This window comes from Ahaetulla prasina, chromosome 5 (genome assembly GCF_028640845.1).
Source record: "Ahaetulla prasina isolate Xishuangbanna chromosome 5, ASM2864084v1, whole genome shotgun sequence".
Classification (NCBI taxonomy): Eukaryota; Metazoa; Chordata; class Lepidosauria; order Squamata; family Colubridae; genus Ahaetulla; species Ahaetulla prasina.
Window position 1 is genome coordinate 129,766,204 of NC_080543.1, and position 25,347 is coordinate 129,791,550.

Here is a 25,347-nt window from a genome sequence, read left to right on the forward strand (position 1 = left end):
TCTGCTTCAGCCTCCTGGTGTGGGGCTTTGGGTGAAGGCTGGAGGGAAGTGCCACTGGTGGCAAAGAGCCAGAGGGCCTCGTTCCAGTGGGACTGCATCATGGCCTAGAATTTTATTTTATTTATTTTGTCACAACATCATACAAAAAGATTATATAGTATATACACATATAAACATATATAGGAAGAAGAAAAGAAAAACAATAGGACAGGAACGGTAGGCACATTTGTGCGCTTATGCACACCCCTTATGGTCCTCTTAGGAATGGGGTGAGGTCAATAGTAGAAAGTTTTTGGTTAAAGCTTTTAGGATTATGGAAGAGACCACAGAGTCAGGTAAAGTATTCCAAGCACTGATGATTCTGTTGCAGAAGTCATATTTTCTGCAATCTAGATTAAAGCGGTTAACATTAAGTTTAAATCTATTGGTTGCCCTTGTATTATTGCAATTAAAGCTGAAGTAGTCTTTGACAGGAAGGACATTACAATAAATGATTCTGTGAGTTAAACTTAGGTCTTGTCGAAGGCGACGGAGTTCCAAGTTTTCTAAGCCTAGGATTTCAAGTCTGGTGGGATAAGGTATTTTGTTGTTTTCAGAGGAATGGAGAACTCTTCTTGTAAAATATTTCTGGACACGTTCAATTGTATTGATGTCAGAGATGTGGTGAGGGTTCCAAACCGGTGAGCTGTATTCTAGAATTGGCCTAGCAAATGTTTTATATGCTCTGGTTAGTAGTGTGGTGTTTTTGGAAAAGAAGCTACGCAAAATTAGGTTTACAACTCTTAGAGCTTTTTTTGCTATGTAGTTGCAGTGGGCTTTGGCACTTAGATCATTTGACATGAAAACTCCAAGGTCTTTGACGGGATGGGGGTCGTCTGTAAGGTAATGTCCATCTAGTATGTACTTAGTTTTAGAGTTCTTGTTTCCTATATGTAAGACTGAGCATTTGCTGGTTGAAATTTGGAGCTGCCAATTTTTAGACCAAGCGGTTAGATGGTCAAGGTCGTTTTGAATGATAGAAGTGTTGTCTGTGGTGTTAAATAGTTTGACATCGTCAGCAAAGAGAACACAATTACTTGAGATATGGTCACAAAGATCATTAATGTATAGAATAAAGAGTGTTGGTCCAAGGACGCTGCCTTGAGGAACGCCACTCTTGACAGGAACAGGATTTGATAAAGCATTGCCAATTTTGACCACTTGTTGTCTGTTAGACAGAAAAGCAGATATCCATTTGTGGAGGGGTCCTGAGATGCCATAGGATGTTAGTTTAAAGAGAATTGGCTGACCATCTCAGCGCACTAAGCCTCCAGGCGCCAGTACCTGGCCTTGCCCTCCTGCAGGTCTTCCCTCTGCTTGGGAAGCCTATGTTCCTAGTCCTCAGTGAAGTGCTTCCACTGAGCCTCCTTCTCGGTCAGATCCAATTTGAACTGAGCTGTTTTGCTAACTCTTTCTGGTGATGGCTGCTTAGCTCCAGCAATTGCTTCCTGTTGGGGCCCTAAGGAGCCAGAGGAGGTGAGGAGCTGCTGGGAGGGAGGGATGAGTAGAGGCCGTCGAGACATACCTTGACGTGAGTGACACCGAGTTGGCCACACCCACCCAGTCACATGACCACGTAGCCATGCCCACCACGCAAGTCATTAGGCAGATCATATTAGTGGTTGGTCCGCGGGATTTAAAATTATGAATTTAGTGGTCCCTGAGGTCCAAAAGCTTGGTGACCCCTGTTCTAAACCATAGCATGGAAGATGGCAGCATCCAACCAACCACGTCTGATCTTAAGAAAACAAAACTGTGTGTCTGTCTTTCACTCACTCACATACACAAAGACTATTTGATGTCCATCACTGGTGGTTTTCAAAAATAGACTGGACAACCATTTGACTGGGATGGCATAAGGTCTCCTGCCTTGAGTAAGGAATTGCTAAGGAAGGAAAAGTGTCCATGGATTTCTTCTCATTCAAGCTACCGTATATACTCGAGTATAAGCCGAGTTTTTCAGCACGTTTTTTGTGCTGAAAAACGTCCCCTCGGCTTATACTCGAGTATATACGGCTTATACTCGAGTTTTTTTTCTTCTTCTTTTTTTCCCATTATACCGGATGGTGCAAACTTGGCGGGCTTTTGCATTAGCGCGGGGAAGCCCTGCCGGTGCAGTGAGAGGGCGGGTAGCTGCCTCATTTCCCTCCCTCGGCTTATACTCGAGTCCCCAGTTTACCCCAGTTTTTTGGGGTAAAATTGGGGACCTCGGCTTATACTCGGATCGGCTTATATTCGAGTATATACGGTAACTAAAAAATTTACATGTTATATAGAAAACAGATTTCTTGGAGAAGGTCTATCTATCTGGTTTTTAAGAACCAACACTCACTCTGTCTGTCTGTCTGTCTGTCTGTCTGTCAAACATGTACAAGATAACAGGTATGAGTATAAACATGGACATGAACATAGGAAATGAGTACAAATAAATGGGGACAGGGATGGTAGGCATGCTGGTGCACTTATGCACACCCCCTTTACGGACCTGGGGTGAGGTCCACGGTAGGCAGTTTAAGATTGAATCTGTAGGGGATTGAGGATGTAACAATGGAGTCAAGTAGAGCATTCCAGGTGTTGAAGTCATATTTTCTGCAATCGAGTTTGAAGTGAGTTTGTAGCTACTGTTTGCCCATGTATTATTGAGGTTGAAGCTGAAGTAGTCGTTGACAGGTAGGACGTTGTAGCAGACAATTTGGTGTACTATGTGTTCTGTCTTCTTCCCCGCTTCAGACCCACGAGCTGGCCTTCAGCCAATGGATTCACAGCTCTTATCAGTCCTGGCAGAGAAAACACAGCTGCAGCTGCCTGTTCACACAAATGACTCACGTAGCAAGACTTTCAGCTCTTTTTGAAATGGTTCAGCTAAACTTTTGCTTCCCGTGGAGTGAGAGCAGTCCCAAAGCTCCTTATATAATCTATAAGGATAAGGATCCTTTTGATGATGCTGCCTCTCTAATCTTCTGAAGCACGGGTCAAGCCAATCTTTATTATTATTATTATCAGCTGGGTCTGAAGGCGTAGCCTGGGGAAGGGAGGAATCAGGGGATGACGGCCTCATTACGTCCTCCAACTGGTCTGGTTCTGGCTCCTGAAGCCGAGCCAAAGGCATCGGTGCTCTCGAGGTAAGCCTTACAGGCCCTTCCCCCTCAGTCTCGGAGTCACTTTTGGGCATGGGGCCAGGTTCGGGGGCTGGAGTCACAACATTATGCTTAGGTCAGACCGTAGGTGGCATAGTTTCAGGTGTTCAACTAAAAGACCTCCAAGGTGCCTTTCAGTCCTATGAGTCTATGTTTTGATAATAAACAATGAGGAAGTCAACCAATGACATCTGACGGGTCATCTGAAGATGGAGGCTCAACCTGATAAAAGCAGCATTTGCAGAGTTGCATCGCAATCACTGCCTCCTTTCTGCATGTCTTGGTGCTCTACAGGAACAACATGGACACAAGCAGCAAAACCATGCTATCCATGGGGTATAGTCCTGCCTAGCATGCTGGGCTTTTCTGAATAGTTGGAAGTATAGCGCTGTGGGAAGAAATATCCATCTGGTTCAGTTCCAAGCCGGGAGAAAGACACAATAAACATGGAGGCTGCTTGGAAAGATGGTGTAATGATGAAGCAGAAACACCAAGCACATGGTTCTGGGGCAGCTGACCACATGGAGTTGAAAGTGGGTGGCTTTTATATCTTCTTTTGGGTTTTGTATTTGAGCTGCCTGTTCCTGTGCATTAAAATTTATTTTAATTTTTGTATCCGTTGTTTTATTTTGGCTGTAAACCGCCCTGAGTCCTTTGGGAGAAGGGCGGTATAGAAATTAAAATAATAAATAAATAAATAAATAAGAACATGCATTCTATTCTACTGGCTGTTGTCCCCAATGGAACTACATCCACATGGAGGAAAGTATGCAGTGGAGTACCCCAAGGCTCTGCTTTAGGCCCAGTACTCTTCAACATCTTCATCAATGACTTGGACGAGGGGATAGATGGGGAACTCATCAAATTTGCAGATGACACCAAGCTGGCAGGAATAGCCAACACTCCAGAAGATAGGCTCAAGATACAGAAGGATCTTGACAGACTTGAACATTGGGCGCTAACTAACAAAATGAAATTCAACAGTGAAAAAAGGAAGGTTCTACATTTAGTCCAAAAAACCAAAATGCACAGGTACCGTATATGTGGTACCTTGCTCAATAGTAGTAACTGTGAGAGGGATCTTGGAGTCCTAGTGGACAACCATTTAGATATGAGCCAGCAGTGTGCAGCAGCTGCCAAAAAATCCAACACAGTTCTGGGCTGCATAAACAGAGGGATAGAATCAAGGTCACGTGAAGTGTTAATACCACTTTATAATGCCTTGGTAAGGCCACACCTGGAATACTGCATTCAGTTTTGGTCGCCACGATGTAAAAAAGATGTTGAGACTCTAGAAAGAGTGCAGAGAAGAGCAACAAAGATGATTAGGGACTGGAGGCTAAAACATATGAAGAACGGTTTCAGGAACTCGGTATGTCTAGTTTAATGAAAAGAAGGACTAGGGGAGACATGATAGCAGTCTTCAATATCTCAGGGGTTGCCACAAAGAAGAGGGAGTCAAACTATTCTCCAAAGCACCTGAGGGTAGAACAAGAAGCAATGGGTGGAAACTAATCAAGGAGAGAAGCAACTTAGAACTAAGGAGAAATTTCCTGACAGTTAGAACAATCAATAAGTGGAACGACTTGCCTGCAGAAGTTGTGAATGCTCCAACACTGGAAATTTTTAAGAAAATGTTGGATAGCCATTTGTCTGAAATGGTGTAGAGTTTCCTGCCTGGGCAGGGGGTTGAACTAGAAGACCTCCAAGGTCCCTTCCAACTCTGTTATTATATATATTAGGGGTCATATCTGTCTCTATAGGCAAAGTACAAATCCTGTACTTTGTTTGTCTGAGATATGTTTGGTTGAAGTTTCTGAGGGTGATGCAGCAGTAAAGAGGCTTGTGTTCTGAAAGGGTGTTGGTCAATTCCTATTGTGACTTAAATGGCTCTGTCCTGGTTTGGATCTTGAGTGAGGGCTAATCCTACCATTCTGCCTTTGTTTCAAAATGTCTTGAATGGATTACCAAACCTGCATTTCTAAAAGCTGGCTGCAGTATCTGCTGGGGCTATTAAGAAAAGTGGGGGTTGCTTTCTGCCTCTTAAAAAAAAAACACATGTTTCTCCATTTCTCCCTTTGGGAAATATAAAATCTTGCCTTTTTTTAATAATCCTCAACATATTTCATTCTTCTAGGAGGGGTGTTTGTGTGTGGCTTCCCACAGCACAAAATCCACATTTCATAACTGGACATTTCCTTTACGCTCGCAGTTATCCCAGCAAACAGTCTAAAAATAGCCCGCAGATATTGCAATTTGTAAAGAAGAGTCTTCTTGGTGACAGAGAAAGCGTGAGGCATGGAGCAGAAACTTCACCCCAGACTGGACAGTGTAAGATAACTGCCCAGCTTGTCCTGGCCTGTATTTATAAGTACAGCAGCTGCTACGCTATTTAAGAGAATATAGTATGAGGCATACATTCATGCTTCATCTGCTGAAGTTCTAACTCACAGAGAAAGCCAACATTTGTTTGTTTGTTTGTTTATTATTTGTCAACAAGTACAAGGAAACACGCAACAGTACAGACATAGACATGGACACGTGAAAAAAATTGGCACAAATAAAAAGATATAAATAGGCAAAACATAGCCATAAACACATAGAATGATTACGTATAAATGGGGACAGCAGGACAGGGACGGTAGGCACACTGGTGCGCTTCTGCACACCCCCTTAGGGACCTCTTAAGAAACATGAAAGGTCCACGTTAGACAGTTTGAGGTAAAAGGTTTGAGGATTAGAGAGACCAACAACAGGATCAGGTAGAGTGTTCCAGACATTTACTACACTATTGCAGAAGTCATATTTACTACGATCAAGATTAGCGCGAATTACATTGAGCTTGAATCTACTGATAGCCCTTGTGTTATTGCGGTTGAAATTAAAGTACTCATTTACAGGTAGGATGTTTTGGTAAATAATCTTATGAACTAAGCATAGGTCGAAACGTAAACGATGTAGTTCGAGGCTATCCAGACCTAAAATTTCAAGCCTGGTGGTATAGGGAATTTTATTTCAAGCAGAAGATTTGAGAACTCTTCTAGTCTAATAAAATACATCTAACGTTTTCTTCTTGCCAAACCCTGTCTCAAATAGAAAGCAGCTGTTGTGGCTCCCACCCCTGAACCTGGCCCCATGTCCGAAAGTGCCTTGGAGCCGGTCCTGCTGCCAGAAAGTGACTCGGAGCCAGGCCTGCTGCCAGAAAGTGATTTGGACAGTGAGGGGGAAGGGCCATCAGGACTTACCTCGGAAGCACCGGCCTCCCTGGATCAGCTCCAGGAGCCAGAAGCAGGCCAAGTGAAAGAGATAACGAGGCCGCCTTCTCCTGACTCTTTCCTCCCCCCCCCCAGGCCACACCTGCAGACCCAGCTGACAGCAATCAAGCTTGGCTCAATCCCAGGTTTCGTAGGCAGGAGAGAAGGGAACGACAGAAACAGGGGATGGGCAGGCCTAGGAAGTGCTGAGTCATGGAGCCACACCCCACAGGATATAAAAGGCAGCAAGAGCTGGTGTGTCTCTTTGTATCAGGCAAATCCACGGATTGACTAGAGCTGAAGGCAGTAGTGGGATTCAGCCAGTTCGCACCACTTCGGGAGAACGGGTTGTTAACTTTCTGAGCAGTTTGGTGAAATGGTTGTTGGAAGAAATCATTAGGGCAGAGAACCAGTTGTTAAATTATTTGAATCCCACCCCTGGCTGAAGGTTGTGACTCACCAGCGTCTTGGCAGCTATCGAGGGCTCTTGGCAGCTATCGTCTTGGCAGCTATCGCTGGCTCTTTTGCTGCCAGAACTGATAAGAGCTGGCTAATTAAGCCATCGTTCGGACAGAGGTGAGGAGGACACAACAGCAGCCTTTAAATCCCCGAAAAGCTTCTCGGCCTCATCTTAACCCATAACCACAGACCTGAGGTGACCACAATATTTTCCCAAAATGTTTGGAACACCCCTATTTTTTAGAAATGGACCCTTCCATTTGTGAATAGCTTTTGTTTTCCTGCCAGTAAGAGTGTTTGCAGCATCGCGCTTACATCAGTTATTTGGTGTTTTCTGTAGCAACATTTGAATTTGAATTTCGGTCGTTTTGTTCATTTTGTTAATTACGTTTTTACAGTTAATTCTTATTCACCGCTTACACATGACTGTGACTGTTTTTATATCCTCCAATTAATATTCACCTATGTTCTATAAATTTATACTAATTTTACATTCTATTTAGAGTTCTATCCCTTTTTTTTCCTTCTATTTTCGATCCAATTGTCCCATTTTTTCCATATTATGTAAAAATCCGAATCCATCAATCCTTTCAATTCAAGAGTCATTTTCTCCATTTTGGTGCAGTCCAATACTTTTTTAATTATTAAATCTTCAGAGGGTATGTTTTGACTTCTCCAACATTGTGCGAAAGACAATCTTGCCACAGTTATCATATGCAGAATAATATATACTGGTTTTTATATATATATTTCCTTTTCATTATTCCTAGAAGAAACAATTCTGGTTTATACTCTATTTGAAGCTTGTTACATCCTGTATCCAACTATGTATCTTCATCCAATATTTTTGGAGCATAACCATAATATATGAAAGAAAGTACCTAGTTTCGGTCATTTTGACCACAGATCTTTATTAACATATTTTTTATATATAATGTCGGGGCCAAGTTTTCTGCCAAAAAGGATATGATTTGGTGATCCAAACTTTGAATAAACTGTTCTAAAATGGTTTGGAGAAGCAGAGAGGCATCTGAGTGAAGTGGAATCGGATTGTGATGAAAATTTTGTAATGGACGATGAGGAACCTGCCACTACTGCTGATCCTGACATCAGCGATGATGAAGCTCCCAATGAAATTGATGACCAGGTACAATCTACATTGTGCAATAATTTATATGGCAAGAACAAATGGTCTTCTGCATCTTTTGAAAGCAATAGATCCAGAACTATTAAAAAGGGCCTCTGTGGCTCAGACTGGTAAGACAGTCTGTTATTAACAGCAGCTGCTTGCAATTACTGCAGGTTCAAGCCCCACCAGGCCCAAGGTTGACTCAGCCTTCCATCCTTTATAAAGGTAGGTAAAAGGAGGACCCAGATTGTTGGGGGCAATAAGTTGACTTTGTAGATAATATACAAATGGATGAAGACTATTGCTTGACACAGTGTAAGCCGCCCTGAGTCTTCGGAGAAGGGCGGGATATAAATGCAAATTTTAAAAAAAAGAACAGAATAGTCACAATATTTTTGTGCAATGACCTGGACTATGGCCAGCAGCTAGAAATCTCGGGAATTCACCTACTCCCTAGAGATTGGAAAATTATTATTTTCTAAAGAAATTATTAGTGCCACCATTCAGTGAACCAATGTAAAAAATTAGAGAAGAAAGATTGAAGTTCAAGGATGGAGAAACAAAAAGTGACTTGCGTGATGTGGATTTGATAGAGATCAATACATTTTTTTGGTTTACATCAATTTTTAGATCCAACCATGAAAACATCAAATGTCTTTTTGCTACTGAGGTCATTATGATCTCATGTCTGTAAATAATATGTCTGTGCTTAAGGGTTAAAATTAGGAAAACTTGGTTTCCTGTGATCTCCTGGTTTTTGCAGCTTGTCAGCCTGAATATTGAGAATGAAAGGACGTGGGAAGAAGTGACACTCTAATTATCTTGTGTGTTTGCTTTGCTGCTCTACTTCTGGAACGGCAAAGATGTAATGAGAAGACTTCTGTTGTTGTTGTTGTTTGAGCCGATTCTTCAGCTTGGCGGAACAAGCCAAATGCAGCTGATGTGTCATAACACTTCATCTCCGAGGCGTATTTTAAACAGTTTGCACCTCTAATCGTTGCTCAGCACAGATCAGCTAATACCTTTAAGTGATCCAATTTTCTCTCAGGCTTCTCTTCCTTCATTCCTAAAATCTGAGGTGAGCGTTGGGCATCAAGAAGGTGTCCTCCAAATGGTTTTGATTTTGGCTTTCGTCTGACCCAGCCGGTAGCGTCCAGTGGTAAGGATTGTAGGAGCTGTTGTGTCATGAAACCATGGTTGAAGGAGAAGGGTCCCTGATGGAAGGAGAAGGTCAGCTGTCATCTTACGTTCGCTGTGCTTCGCTGTTATGTGGTGACAGGCTGCCATTGAACTGTGGTGTAGGGGATGAGGAGGGGGATGCTTGGGGAATTGAAAGTAGAGGCTGCACCTCCTTGAGATGCTGCCCCAAAGTCACCCAACTGGAAGAAGGAGGGAGCCACACACCAAACTGTGCTTGGACTGACCATTATGAAAACATCTTGCATGGACATTGCAGTGGGGATTGGAGACTGGGATTACACTGAGGTAGGCAGCAAGGGACATTTTAGAGACTTAGAGTTTAGATTAACTTTATTGTCACATTGAATGTACACTAATCGGCATATATTAAAATGAAATTTCATTGCATACAGCTCTCAAAGGGTCACCACCTCCAATCTACACTACATAAACATGACTAAATAAATAAATGAACACAAAATTATGCATGTAGCCAAAAATATTGTATGACACAGAGAAACAACACAGTCTGGTTTGGTTGTATACATGTAAATGGCAAGAAAAACGAATATTGCAAGTTTAACAGACGGATGGCATAGGGAACAAAGCTGTTACAGAATCTGGTAGTCCTGCTGTAGAAATACTTTGAAACCTCCTCCCAGAGGGCAGCAACAGAAATAGACCATAAAGTTGGTGTGTGGGGTCTCTAACAATACTTCGAACTCTAAGCACATAGCGCTTATAAGCAGTATCCTGAATAACGGGAAGCTAGCTTCCTATAATCTTCTCGGCTGTCCTCACCACTCTCTGTATGGACTTTCTATCTGAGGCGCTGCTGCCACCAAACCAAACTGTGATGCAGTTTGTTAAAAACCACTCTCAGTCATGCCTCTGTAAAAAGTGGCCAGGAGAGAAGGAGAAAGATGTGCTCTCCTCATCCGACGCAGGAAATGCAGAGCCTGGTTTGCACACTTCACTAAGGATGATGTGTGGAGAGACCAGTTCAGACTGATAGTTGTCCGCACCCCCAGACACTTAATACCATTGGCCACCTCTACAGCTGCATCCTTGATACTGAGCGGGGTATGGCTATTTGGGGAGGGAAGTAGAACTTACGGATTTTGGCATGCAATTCTCAGTTTTGAACCTGGCAGAAGAAATGTTTGAGATCAAGCCCTTAGTGTAGGAGATGAGTCCAAGGGCAGGGGTAAATACATCATTAATTTGACTAGCCCCTACCACTTGAATTCCATTGATTCTTGTTGTTGTTAGTTGTGCAGTCATGTCTGACCCATCACAACCCCATGGACAACTTTCCTCCAAGCCTTCCTGTCCTCTATCATCTCCCGGAGACCATTTAAGCTCATGCCGACTGCTTCAGTGACTCCATCCAGCCACCTCATTCTCTGCCGTCCCCTTCTTCTTTTGCCCTCCATTGTTCCCAGCATTCGGCTCTTCTCCAGGGAGTCCTTCCTTCTCATTAAGTAGCCAAAGTATTTGAGTTTCATCTTCAGGATCTGGACTTCTAAAGAGCAGTCAGGGTTAATCTCCTCTAGGACTGACCAGTTTGATCACCTTGCAGTCCAAGGGGCTCGCAGGAGTCTTTTCCAGCACCAGAATTCAAAGGCCTCAATTCTTTGGCACTCAGCCTTCCTTATGGTCCAACTTTCACAGCCATACATTGCAACTGGGAACAGGGACTATACGCACTTTTGTTGGCACGGTGATGTCTCTGCTTTTTTGACTCTTATATAGCACCAATTTGCCTTGACCGTTGGTAGATCAGATTCTTGTGTATGGGTAGCATGTACTAAACCTGAAGTGCATTGAACTAAACTCCTGTTCTTGGCCTACTTGCCCCTGACACTTAGGTCTATATCTGGTTTCCTCAAGGGAAGATAGTCTGGAGAGATTCTTGTAAAGAGGTGATCAACAGCAACCTACCTGACCCATTCTCGGAGCTGTTCTGGTTGCTTGGCCTGACAGTTGTAGCCCCCAAACACTGGAGGGTGATCACATTCCTGATCCTGACCCTCCTCTATCAAAGGTCATGCGATTGTAATGGATTTTTTAATCGCTGCTCTCACCCGTTCTGAATGCTGTTCGGTTGGAAACTCTATAGAAAAATTTAGCTTAATGAGACATTTCAGCACATGCTCTTTGTTGTGGAGCTGAAAGAGAGGCCCTGACTGAACAGATTGCAAGCGGTGCCCTTTTATGTCATGTTTTCCTCCCCTTTTATCTTTTTCAGGGCAAGCACTTTGCTCGGGGAAAGTGATACCGTGGCTCGGAATATCAGTTTTGCCTAATTAGTTGCAATCAGATTCTCTCTCGTACCATTAATCAGGATTAACTCATGATATATTAATGCGACTGGTTATATCCTTTAAAAGGCTGTTGGAAATGAATTGTATCTTTGCTTCTATTCAGAGCAGCTGCCTGCTGAAAAGATGGGGGAAAAAATAATGCACCTAATCTTAACTCAGGTACAGAATTGGGAAGAAACAATAAGCCTAGGTGAAAGGCACAAGATAATACCTTTCCTTTCCCTTCCCTTCCCTTCCCTTCCCTTCCCTTCCCTTCCCTTCTCTTCCCTTCCCTTCCTTTCTCCTTTCCTTTCCTTTCCTTTCCTTTCTCCTTTCCTTCCCTTTTTCCTTTCTTCTCTTCTCCTCTCCTCTCCTCTCTATTCCTTCCCTTCCCTTACTCCTTTCCTTTTTCCTTTCCTTTCCTTTCCTTTCCCCTCCTCACCTCTCCTCTCCTCTCCTCTCCTCTCCTCTCCTCTCCTTTCCTTCTACCTTTCCTTTCCTTTCCTTACTCCTCTCCTCTCCTTCTACCTTTCCTTTCCTTACCTTACTCCTTTCCTTTCCTCTTTCCTTTCCTTTCCTTCCCTTCCTTTCCCTTCCATTCCCTCCCTCCCTCCCTCCTTCCCTTCCTTCCCTCCTTCCTCTTATCATCATGATTACTTACGATGAGTAGGTTTATATTGGATATAAATGAGAAAATACATTTATGTATTTTGTTTTACTAACACCTAACAACCAATGGTGGAATTCAAATCTTTTTACTACCAATTCTGTGGGCATGGTTTGCTGGGCGAGGCCAGGGAAGGATACTGCAAAATCTCCATTCCCATCCCACTCCAGGGGAAGGATACTTCAAAATCCCCATTCCCTCCCCACTCCTGGGGGAAGGATATTACAAGATCTCCATTCCCACCCCACTCTGGGGCCAGCCAGAAGTGGTATTTGCCGGTTCTCCAAACTACTCAAAATTTCCATTATCGGTTCTCCAAACTGCTCAAAATTTCCACTACCAGTTCTCCTGAACTTGTCAGAACCTGCTGAATAGCACCCCTGCCAACAACTAATCTCCCTTTATACATTTATATAAAAATGTGTGCAAGGCATAGATGATCCTGTAAGATGGGAAAACCCAAATTTACTCTTAGAAAAGGTGTCACCTGCTTCTGTTGGAATTATGTTAGGATGCAAAGGCATACAGTAAACAAAAAAATAACTAAATCTTGTTATCTGAGCCTTCTTCAGGTAGATTTTTCGAAAGTAAGTAAAGTTTGCATGTCCAACAGTATGTATTAACCTGTTGTGGAATGGCTTGCCTTCAGACCTTATGGATGCTCCATTACTGGAAGCTTTTATCAATATGTATATACCACTTCAAAGTGCTTTAGAGCCCTCTAAAGTTTACAGAGTTTACAGGGGTTTACAGAGTCAGCATATTACTCCCAACAATCTGGGATTTATTATGTCGGGTACATATTAGATAATATATATATAAGTATAAGCATGAATTGAATACATAAAATGAATACAATTAAAGGGAACATTAGGACAGGGACCGTAAACACACTGGTGCTTTTATGCACGCCCCCTTACAGACCTCTTAGGAATGGGGCGAGGTCAACAGTAGACAGTCTTAGGTTAAAGTTTTGGGGGTTTGGGGATGAGACCACAGAGTCTGGTAGTACATTCCAGGCATTAACAACACTGTTACTGAAGTCATGTTTTCTGCAATCAAGTTTGGAGCGGTGCACTTTAAGTTTGTATCTCTTGTGTGCTCCTGTATTGTTGTGAAGTAGTCATTGACAGGTAGGACATTGTAGCAGATGATTTTATGAGCTATGTTCAGGTCATACTGAAGGCGGCATAGTTCTAAATTTTCTAAACCCAGAATTTCAAGTCTGGTGGCATAAGGTATTCTGTTGCGAGCAGAGGAGTGGAGGACTTTTCTCGTGAAATATCTCTGGACTCTCTCAATTGTATTAATGTCCGATATGCAGTGGAAGGCTGAGTCAACCTTTTAAGAAGAGAGTGGATAGCCACTTGTCTAAAATGGTATAGGGTCTCCTGCTTGAGCAGGGGGTTGCTCTAAAAGACCTCCAAGATCTCTTCCAATTCTCTTATTCTGTTCCATTAAAAAAAAAAAAAACTATTCACAATATTCTCCTACCTCTACATTCATCAGCACTGTTACTGTATTATTTCTTGACGACAACTTAAAACCAAACCATCCAGAATTAGGATAAGAGGAAACTTATTGTGTTCTGCTGATCTTCTATGAGGAAGATCCATATCTGGGGATTAAGAGACTCCTGACACTGTGCAACATATATATATATATATATATGATGACATTTTGTCTGCTAACATCTGGTCTGATCAGGAAAATTGTGATGTTGTGTCTTCAAGCGGTTGGGGGAAAGAAAGATTTCAAAGGTAAAACCTTCTTAAATATTCCCTTGAATTTCTGCAAAAATGCCTTTTCAGTGTTGTTGCTATGAGAGAAGCTATGATGGACCAATCTGAGGGACAGATTTTTCTTGGTCCCACAACTTCAGAAATATGCAAAACTAAAAATATACTCTGTAACAGAATCCAAAGGATCTTGGATCTTGTAATCCAGGACTTCCCTTACCCTTACTTTTCTTTCTTGTCTGCTTACTGAATTTTAGAACCTCTTGATTATGTTACATTCTTGTTCTTTGGCTTGGTCACCACACTATAAAACAGATGTTGAAACTCTAGAACGAGTGCAGAGAAGAGCAACCAAGATGATTAGGGGACTGGAGGCTAAATCATATGAAGAATGGTTGCAGGAACTGGGCATGGCTAGTCTAGTGAAGAGAAGGACCAGGGGAGACATGATAGCAAAGTTCCAATATTTGGGGGGCTGTCACAGAGAAGAGAGGGTTAACCAGGGGTGAAATTCAGCAGGTTCTGACAAGTTCTGGAGAACTGGTAGTGGAAATTTTGAGCAGTTTGGAGAACCGGCAAATACCATCTCTGGCTGGCCCCAGAGTGGGGTGGGAATGGAGATTTTGCAATATCCTTCCCCCAGGAGTGGGGAGGGAATGGGGATTTTGCAGTATCCTTCCCCTGGAGTGGGATGGGAATGAAGATTTTGCAATAGCCTTCCCCTGCCATGCCCACCAAGGGACACCACACCCACCAAGCCACGCCACAGAACTGGTAGTAAAAAATTTGGATTTCACCACTGGGATCAACCTATTTTCCAAAGCACCTGAATGCCAGACAAGGAATAATGGATGGAAACTGAACAAGGAGAGATTCCACCTAGAAATAAGAAGAAATTTTCTGACAGTGAGAACAATCAACCTGTTGTGACTCCAGCCCCCGAACCTGGCCCCATGCCCAAAAGTGACTCCAAAAGTGAGGGGGAAGGGCCGGTAAGGCTTACCTCAGGAGCACCGGTTCCTTTGGCTCGGCTCCAGGAGCCAGACTAGTCGGAGGGCATAATGAGGCCGTCATCCCCTGATTCCTCCCTTCCTCAGGCTACGCCTTCAGACCCAGCTGATAATAATAATAATCAAGCTTGGCTTGACTGGCGCTTCAGAAGATTAGAGAGGCATCATCATCAAAAGGAAAGGTAGGGCAGGAGCCCCACCGCACAGGATATATAAGGAGCTTTGGGGACTGCTCTCACTCCACGGGAAGCAAAGTTTAGCTGATCCGTTTCAAAAAGAGCTGAAAGTCTTGCTACATGAGTCATTTGTTTGAACTTTGGCAGGCAGCTGCGATTTCTCTGCCAGGACTGATAAGAGCCATGAATCCACTGGCTGAAGGCCAGCTCGTGGTTCTGAAGTGGGGATGGAGACAGAACACAACCCATAGAACAGCAGTTGCCTTCAGAAGTTGTGGGAGCTTCATCATTGGAAGTTTTCAAGAAGAGACTGGACTGCTATCTGTCAGAAATGATATAGGGATTCCTTCTTGGGCAGGGGGGTTGGACTAGATAGCCTATAAGGTCCCTTCCAACTCTGTTATTCTGTTCTTTTCTTCCAGGTGATTCCACATATAGATGTATTAGCCTTGAAACCACATGGCTCTGAATCGACACGAATCATCTAGCTCAGAGGTCTCCAACCTTGACAACTTTAAGACTTGTGGACTTCAATTCCCAGAATTCCTCACTGGGAGTTGAAGTCCACAAGTCTTAAAGTTGCCAAGGTTGGAGACCCCTGATCTAGCTAGTTATTGTTTCTTGAGAATGATCTCTTCAGAGATGTCTGGATGGGTTGAGAGAAGTGCATAATGGAAGACTTCTCAACTAGCATCCTATATCAGGATGCAAGAGCGTAGGCGCGTATGTGCTCTGTGATGATGTCACCGTATGTGCGTTGTGTACATTATTTTTGTATCGCCGCAGCTTGATTCTGCATTTATATTTTACTTCATTGTCTATTTATGACAACATAAAAAGCCAAAACTACACCTCAAAAATAAAAGGGAGAACCAGATGAAACATCCCCACATTTAAGAATTCAGACAGGCGATCCGAACACTTAGAATGCTAAGAATGAAAGTATTGCAGGATGTGGTGTTTTTTTTCCCTTTTCACTCAGGGGAAACAAAACATGAAAAGAGAATATTTTTTTTAGAGCGCTATACATAAAGTACTCTGGCAAATTGTTGATTCAAGATGATAGCAGGCAGCCATGTATAAACAATCAGTCTCACAAAGAAGGAAGACACACAAAGGAGCACATCGAACTAAATGCATGAGGCATAAAACTTGAATAAAGCTTTTGACAACAACCTTGAATTGGGAGCCATGCTAAATATCTGGCAAATTTCCTTCAAAATAAATAAATAAATAAAAATAAATGAACAAACAAACAAATAAACAAACAAACAAATGTCAGCAATTAAAAACTTGGGGGACTGGAAGCTAAAACGTAACAAAGACAAGTTGCAGGAATTGGGTATGTCTAGTTTAATGAAAGTTGGGTACGTTTAATGAAAAAAGGGGACATGGTGGCTCAGTGGCTAAGGCGCTGAGCTTGTCGATCACTAAGGTCGGCAGTTCGGTGGTTCGAATCCCTATATATTGTAGGTCTTTGGTTATTCGGGTTTTCTCCCGTGTAAAATTGGAAGTGTCTTGGCGACGTTTCGACGAAGTCTCATTCGTCATCTTCAGGCTGGTGTTAACAGCTTCATGCTTCTAGCCTGAAGATGACGAATGAGACTTTGTCGAAACATCGCCAAGACACTTCCAATTTTACGTGGGAGAAAACCCGAATAACCAAAAACCTACTATATATATATACAAACCTATATACAATATATATACACAACCTATAGACCTATATACAAACACCCGTGAAAACCTCAGAAAACAAATATATATATATATATATATATATATATATATATATATATATATATATATATATATATATATATATATATATATATAAATATATATATATATATATATAATTTATTTATATCAAGATTGATATTGTCACATCAATTGTTCACACTTCCTCCTTTTCTGGTGTGTTATGAGCCAAGCCTTAATCCGTTTGTATTCAGAAATCCTACAATTATCATGATTATTGCTAGTGATGTGGAGCCATTTGCTCAGTCATAGGACCATTGCTTTGGCATGCAGGGAGATTTCAAAGGTAATTGAGAAAATATCTTTAGTTTCAGGCCCCTGGTTTACAACTCAAAATCTAATTGCAACATCCAACCCTCCAAAACCTGGTGTGGCTGCCATTTAAAGGCGCATAATCTTGTCTTAGGCAAAGCCTGAAGAGTCATATGTTCATTTTTTTCCCTGTTTTTTAAGATAGAATGTAGAATAATAGGCTTGGAAGCAGTGGTGGTATTCAGCTGGTTCAGACTGGTTTGGGCGAACCGGTAGTGGTGACCTGTGGGTAGGCCTGCCTACCCGCCCTAGTGCTATGTCATCCTATTTAGCCACATTTTCTAAGCAGTGCATAGTTGCAAACCACATGCGCGAGCAAAGCACATGCACGGAAGGCACACAATCACATTTTCAGTGTGCGGCAAACCGGTGGTAAAATTATCTAAAACCCACCTCTGGTTGGAAGGGTTTTCTAGTCCAACCTCCTGTTCAAGCAGGTGATCCTATACTGTTCCAGACGATTGTCCACTTTCCTCTTGAGAACCTCTAGGGATGGAGCATCTACAACTTCTTCAAGGCAATCCATTCCGTTGATGAATTGTTCTGACTGCCAGGAAATTTCTCCTTAGTTCTTGGTTGGTGTCATGTCCCACTCCTCCTCTGACGGCCGGGTCGGGGAAGTCTGTATCAACCATGGCCACCAAGCCTCTGCAGCTTTGCCAAAGTTCTGTCAGAGTTCTCAGGGCAGGCAGGAGTCCAAGATGTGACTTCAGCAATCCAAATTAGACTTTGCTTGACTCGAAGAATGCCAAAAAGCAGATCCTTTATATAGGCCATGGGATGTGGCTCCATGACTCAGCACTTATCCAGGCCTGCCCCTCCCTTCCTTTTGCTGACATCGCCTCTCCATTCTCCGGAAGCGTGAATCCATCCACCCTCCAGCTGCCGGCAATTCCAGCTCGTGACTGGCTTCAGGCTCTTCATGTTCACATGCTGTGGGGGAGGGGTTTATTTGCTCAGTTTGTCCGGGCATGGTGCCAGGACTGGGGGCTGAAGGTATGCCAGGCCATTTGTCTTCATTATCCGTCTCTGGCTGAGATAACAGGAGATGAGAGGGGCCTGTCTGCGGAGAGGGGGGCGAGCGAGGCACAACAGTTGGTTCTTTCTCCTTGATTAGTTCCCATCTGCTATTTCTTGTTCTGTCCCAATGGTGGGTTTCCAATATTCTTACCACTGGTTTGCCATGCACGCTCACACTTGTTTTGCATGCATGTGTACCTTCCGCACATGTGCCTGGCCGTCCGCGCAATGCACTTTGCTTGCTTGCACGCCTTCTGCGCATCCACCCAACCTCAAAAACGTGCCTAAATAGGACAAAAAAGAGCTGGGGCAAGTGGGTACTACCCATGATCTCTGCTACCTGTTCGCCCAAACCTGTATGAACCGGCTGAGTATCACCTCTGTTCTGCCCTCAGGTGTTTTGGAGCAGAGGTCTCCAACTTTGGCAACTCTAAGACTTGTGGACTTCAATACCCAGAGTTCCTCAGCCAGCAAAGGAACTCTGGGAGTTGAAGTCCACAAGTCTTAAAGTTGCCATGGTTGGAGACCCCTGTTTTGGAGAACAGCTCAACTCATTATTCTCGGCATACTTCCTCAAGTACTCCACAGAAAAAGAAGAGAAAGGCTAGGATTGATATGATCACAGCCTTCCATCCCTTCCTCAGGTACTGGAAGGCTGCAATTATATCAGTCCTAGCCCTTGTTTTGTTTGTTTTCTTTCTTTCTTTCTTTCTTTCTTTCTTTCTTTCTTTCTTTCTTTCTTTCTTTCTTTCTTTCTTTCTTTTTTGTGTGATTCCAGTTCAAGATTGAAATACTCAAAGCAATAGCCTTCATAGAAGTCCTGCACAGGTGCTCCTAACCACTTCGGCCACGCAGTTTCTTCAGAATCTCCTCTCCCTATAGGCTTGTTACAAGTTATGAGTAGCAGTATGGAACTGCGGGTTCCTTTCTACAGTTTAAGACTTTTTTTTAAAAAAAAAATGTTTTTTTATTTTTATTTCTCATAAACATACATAAATGTACAATCTCTTAGCCATTATTAATCATACATGTTACCTTTTGACTTTCATATTAGTTCATTCTTCATCCTAAAGATTTAAAATATACTCAGAGTTGCTCTTCTACCATTCCATATCTCCCTTGTTTCACAACAACTCTTCCTCTCCTTCTCCCCTGTTTCCCTTCCCTCCCGTCTTCTATCCTTTTCCACTTTCTTCTTTTCTCCTCTCCTTCCCCTCCTCTCTTTCCCTTACCTTTTCCCCACTCTTCCCCTATTCCTCCCTTTCTAACCTTCTCTCCTACTCTTTATTTCCCCTCCCTTTCTTCCTCTCCTTTTCCCTTCCTTCTTTCTCTCTCTCTCTCTCTCTCTCTCCTGTCCTCTCTTCCCTTCTTCCTCTCTATCCCTATACTCACTTTAAGACTTCTTTGAGAGAAGAAAAAAGAAGTACAGGCTGGTATTTTTCCATATTTGTCTATCTTATTTGTTAGTCCTAGTCTTCTTGAGCAGATCGCTCCTCTTCAGTTAGGCTATGTTATTTCAAAGAAATTTACGTTCCCTGGAAAAAAACAAAAAACCCTTCTAACTGTACGTAATATTACTTCAAAGAAACCAAACGTAAGCCCATGCATGCTATCTTTTAAGTATAATTCTTGATACTTAACAAGCAACTTCTTGCTCACACGAGCATTCTAAATTTCCCTATAAATAATTGGCAGTCAGAAGATTCACAGTGCAGTTCAGCGGAAGTTGTGCGTCTTTCTACTTTGCTCTGGGAAAGAAAAAAAAACAGCACAAAGGAAGTCAGAGACTGAGTTTCCCTTCATGCAATTGGTTCAGGGACAAGGTGAACATGTCCAGAAATATTTTACAAGAAGAGTTCTCCATTCCTCTGAAAACAACAAAATACCTTATCCCACCAGACTTGAAATCCTGGGCTTAGAAAACTTGGAACTCCGTCGCCTTCGACAAGACCTAAGTTTAACTCACAGAATCATCTATTGTAATGTCCTTCCTGTTAAAGACTACTTCAGCTTTAATTGCAATAATACAAGAGCAACCAATAGATTTAAACTTAATGTCAACCGCTTTAATCTAGATTGCAGAAAATATGACTTCTGTAACAGAATCATCAGTGCTTGGAATACTTTACCTGACTCTGTGGTCTCTTCTCATAATCCTAAAAGCTTTAACCAAAAACTTTCTACTATTGACCTCACCCCATTCCTAAGAGGACCATAAGGGGCGTGCATAAGCGCACAAACGTGCCTACCATTCCTGTCCTATTGTTTTTCTTTTCTTCTTCCTATATATATATGCTTATACCTCCTTATATTTACTCATATATGTGTTTATATACTATATAATCTTTTTGTATGATACCTACATATATTGTTGTGACAAAATAAATAAATAAATAAAGGTAGAAGAAAAAGGTTGCCCACTAAATTATGCATTTTATGTAGCACTCATCATTCAAAGACATGTCATGTGCTATTCTTAAAAGACTGTTGGGAGACACAGCACACAGAGAAAAATTACATAACAGGCTCAAGTCATTGAGTCTTTCTCCCTTGAAACCTGTTCATAAAATAAGGTTAATTAAAAAGTTTCCAAGAGATTAATCCAGTTTCTGATGTGTGTGTGTGTGTATACATACATATATATATACAGTCTCTCTCTCTCTCTCTCTCTCTCTCTCTCTCTCTCTCTCTCTCTCTCTCTCCCTCTCCCTCTCTCTCTCTCCCTCTCTCTCTCTCTCTCTCTCTTTCAAACACAAGGCTGATATGTTTACTGGTCCCATTCAAACTTTATCAACAAATACCATACATATGTGATGGGAGGGTATGGTTGAATCCGCATTGACCCAGGTCAAGTTTCAACACAAAGGCATGATGCACTAGTAAGAGAATACAGTAAATGTATGAACTTAGAATAACTTTATTGTCATATTTTGAATGCACACTAATCGGTATACATTAAAATGAAATTTCGTTGCATACGGTTCTCAAAGGGTCACCACCTCCAATATAACTATATAAACGTGATAAAATGATTTAAATAAATAAATGCAAAATTATGCATACACCCACATACAGTATGTCACAGAAGTGAGTACACCCCCTCATATTTTGTAAATATTTAAGTATAACTTTTCATGCGACAACAGTGAAGAAATGGCACTTGGCTACAATGTAAAGTAGTGAGTATACAGCTTGTATAACAGTGTAAAGGTGCTGTCCTCTCAAAATAATGCAATGCACAGCCCTTAAATGTCTAAACTGCTGGTAAGTAGTACTCACTTTTTCTTGAATTTTAATTCTATTCCATCTTCTTGGCCTCATCGAGTGTCAGCAACCTTTCCATCTTCTGTCCCCAAAAAACTGTGGCGGCAGGAGCTTCATAGAATAGAATAGAATAGAATAGAATAGAATTTTTTATTGGCCAAGTGTGATTGGACACACAAGGAATTTGTCTTGGTGCATATGCTCTCAGTGTACATAAAAGAAAAGATACGTTCATCAAGGTTCAACATTTACAACACAATTGATGGTCAAATTCATTTCTTTAATAACACCATTGCAAACATCCAAACAACAAGAGTGGTCCATTTAGAAAACAGGAGCCATGGGGGGAAAAAACCAAACCAATTAGTATATTCGGCAAAACTCTCTTCGTTTCCTCATCAACCATAAGTATGAGCCTCTGTTTAATCCTCTTCAAAATGGCAGAGTAAGAATTGGGTCAGAGAGAAAGATATTCCCCAGCCTACTGTGGATCTACCCACTGAGGCTGTGCACAGTTCGCAAAAGTTTCCAGAGCACAACCAAGAGATTTCTGCTTAGTGACCTCTGATGATATTAGCTCTAATGAATCTTTAATATCAAGCAGTGCACATATCCAGACAAAAACATGGGGGTACTACTCTATCGCTCCCAGGATCTTCTCTTTGGGCTTAATGAACCAGGTTCATGGTGCACTTTTTACAAGACTAATATCATGTACTAAACATAAGAGACCTTTTCACAATAGAATAGAATTCTTTATTGGCCAAGTGTGATGGGACACACAAGGAATTTGTCTTTGGTGCATACGCTCTCAGTGTACATAAAAAGACAAGATACATTCACCAAGAATCATAAGGTACATCACTTAATGATAGTCATAGGGTACAAATAAGCAATCAAATCATACTAGGAAACAGTAAAAATCGTAAGGATACAGCAACAAGTTACAGTCATGCAGTCATAAGTGGGAGGAGATGGGAGGTAGGAACGATGAGAAGATTCTCTATTGACATCCCTCAGTCTCAAAAGACCATGGTATCGTGCTCTGGAAACAGCATCTAGTGTGACTCAAAAGGCCAATTTGAGAGAGGGATGAGAAGATTAATAGTAATAGTAATGCAGACTTAGTGAATAGTTTGACAGTGTTGAGGGAATTATTTTTTTAGCAGAGTGATAGCATTCGGGAAAAAACTGTCCTTGTGTCTAGTTGTTCTGGTGTGCAGTGCTCTATAGCATCGTTTTGAGGGTAGGAGTTGAAACAGTTTATGTCCAGGATGTGAGGGGTCTGTAGATATTTTCACAGCCCTCTTGTCCTCATGCAGCATACAGGTCCTCAGTGGAAGGCAGGTTGGTAGCAATTGTTTTTTCTGCAGTTCTAATTATCCTCTGAAGTCTGTGTCTGTCTTGTTGGATTGCAGAACCAAACCAGACAGTTATAAAGGTGCAGATGACAGACTCAATAATTCCTCACAAGGAATTTCTTGTGGGCAGTTTGAGCTTCCTGAGTTGGCGCAGGAAAAAAACATTCTTTGTTGTGTTTTTTTGATGACATTTTTGATGTTAGATGTCCATTTTAGGTCTTCAGTTATGATAGTTGGCTACAAATCTGTAGCTGAGCCAGTTCCTTGTATGAAAGGCAGAAGGTTCTTCCTTTAGTGCCATTTATCAGGTGTAAATACATTTTTGCCTTGCTTCCTTCTGATCATAAAAATGGAGGCAATCTTCAGTTCGGATGCTTAAGAGAAATAATAAGAAAGATTAAAATTTACTCAGGCCCATGGCCATTTTTATGCTTAACTTTACCAACTATTGTTAACTGACCCGTTTATTCATGGCGATCCCAATTTTCATCATCATTTGAGCAGAGCAATTTTCACCTAAGCACCAATCAAGGCTGAAAGCACAATGCACCAGGCCTAAAAAGCCAAGCAAAATGCACTCCCCCACGCACTAATGAAATATTAGGAAGAAGAAAAGCCAACTCAAAAAAACACCAAGAACTCAGCAGTTCATTCTTCATTATTTCAACAACGGCATTTTTCATGATTCGGTCCATCGCAGCATGGAGAATTCTGGAAAGGCCAGGATTATGTTTCTGTGGTCCCAAAAGTTACCTATTTCATGGAAAGAATTCACTCTGGATTTGGTGGCATTTCTTGCAGTACAGACCTATTTAGCACAAATGCATATATAAAAAGAAAAACTGTGTAAATATATATGTATAGTTGCCATCAGATTCAGATTCCTCAACATCAGAGGTGGTAGTCAGACCAGTTTGGACTGTTTCAGGTGAACCGGTAGCAGCCCACATACCCCAGCATAATGCTGTCCTATTTAGCCATGTTTTTGAGGCCGAGTGTATGCGTAGAAAGTGAATGCATGCACAAAGCATATGCGTGGAAAGGCATGCATGCAAAGCGAGTATGTGCGCGCCCGATGAACCAGTGATAAGAATATGTGAAACCCACTACTGTTCAACATACTTCCAAAAGAAATTCAGAGCACGACAAAGATAGTTGCATGCAGAAGATCCAGTCTTTTTATCTCCCTTTCAGACAGAGTTTCATGACTAGCATGCTCTATCATACTCTCAGCTCTTACTGAGAAAGGAAATTATCTCATTCTTGGATTAAGCTAGATAAAATCCACATCTGGTAGATTCCACTTAGTCTCATAATATGGATGAGATAACATTAGTCTCAAAGACTTCTTTCCTAACACTCTAACGATATTTTGGGAAGCAAGGAATAAAAAGCTCCCTTTTTATGACCCTATAATCCTTTAATTCAGGGTAGAGTCAGGGCGACTGGATGGAGCTGAGTGTTTACTGGCTGGATGCCCTTCTTAAAGCCTATGGGGAGCTCACAGCAATTTTTTTTCTTTACACCTTAGGAGAGAAACATCTGTTGCTACCTAGGATTGAACTCTCAACCTTCCAAATATAGGAGGTTAGAATATTCACCCTTAGGCCACCATGCTGATCAAAAAAAGGATACAATAGATATTTATATTGGTCTTTTACATCTCAATTACAACAGGGGTTTGATATCTCAGGAAAGAAGCATCCATTGCTTGCTAATCACCATTGCACTGCTACTAAAAACAATATGGCTACATCTATGTGGTGATCATGACTCCAACTCTGCTAAGAGTTGGATTTTAACATTTTTATAATTTGGCAATTTGCATCTTTTTTCATAATATTAAAGGTGACCATCAAAAAGAGCAAGCAGGAGTAGAGTAGAGTAGGATAGGTAGGTTAGGGTAGGGTAGGGTAGATTAGAGTAGAGTAAAATAGGAATAGGAGTAGGAGTAGGAGTAGGAGTAGGAATAGAATAGAATAGAATAGAATAGAATAGAATAGAATAGAATAGAATAGAATAGAATAGAATAGAATAGAATATTCTGGACTAGACTAGACTAGACTAGAATAGAATAGAACAGAATAATTTTATTGTCACTTTAAATGTACACTAATTGGCATATATTAAAACAAAATTTTGTTGCATACAGCTCTCAAAGGGTCACCACCTCCAATATACACTACAGAAACATGGCAAAAATATAAATAAATAATTAAAAATTATGCATTACTTTAAAATAATTGCCTACATGTATTATATGACACAGAGCAAGCATGGCTGAAATGAATAGATATACTTTTTCTAACCCTTCGTTTAACCATCTGCCAATGGATTTATGAAAGAGGTGAACATTTTGACTACTGATTGATTGGAAGGCCAGCCCAATTTGAATGCAGATGGCTGTGCTCCAGTTATTCTGACTTTCAAATGAACAGTGAGGTTTCTAGAACCATTTCCCTCACCTGAACTTATATATTTGTGGCCAGAAACACTCCTTTTAACACTAAACAGTTTGTTTAATTAAAGCATTT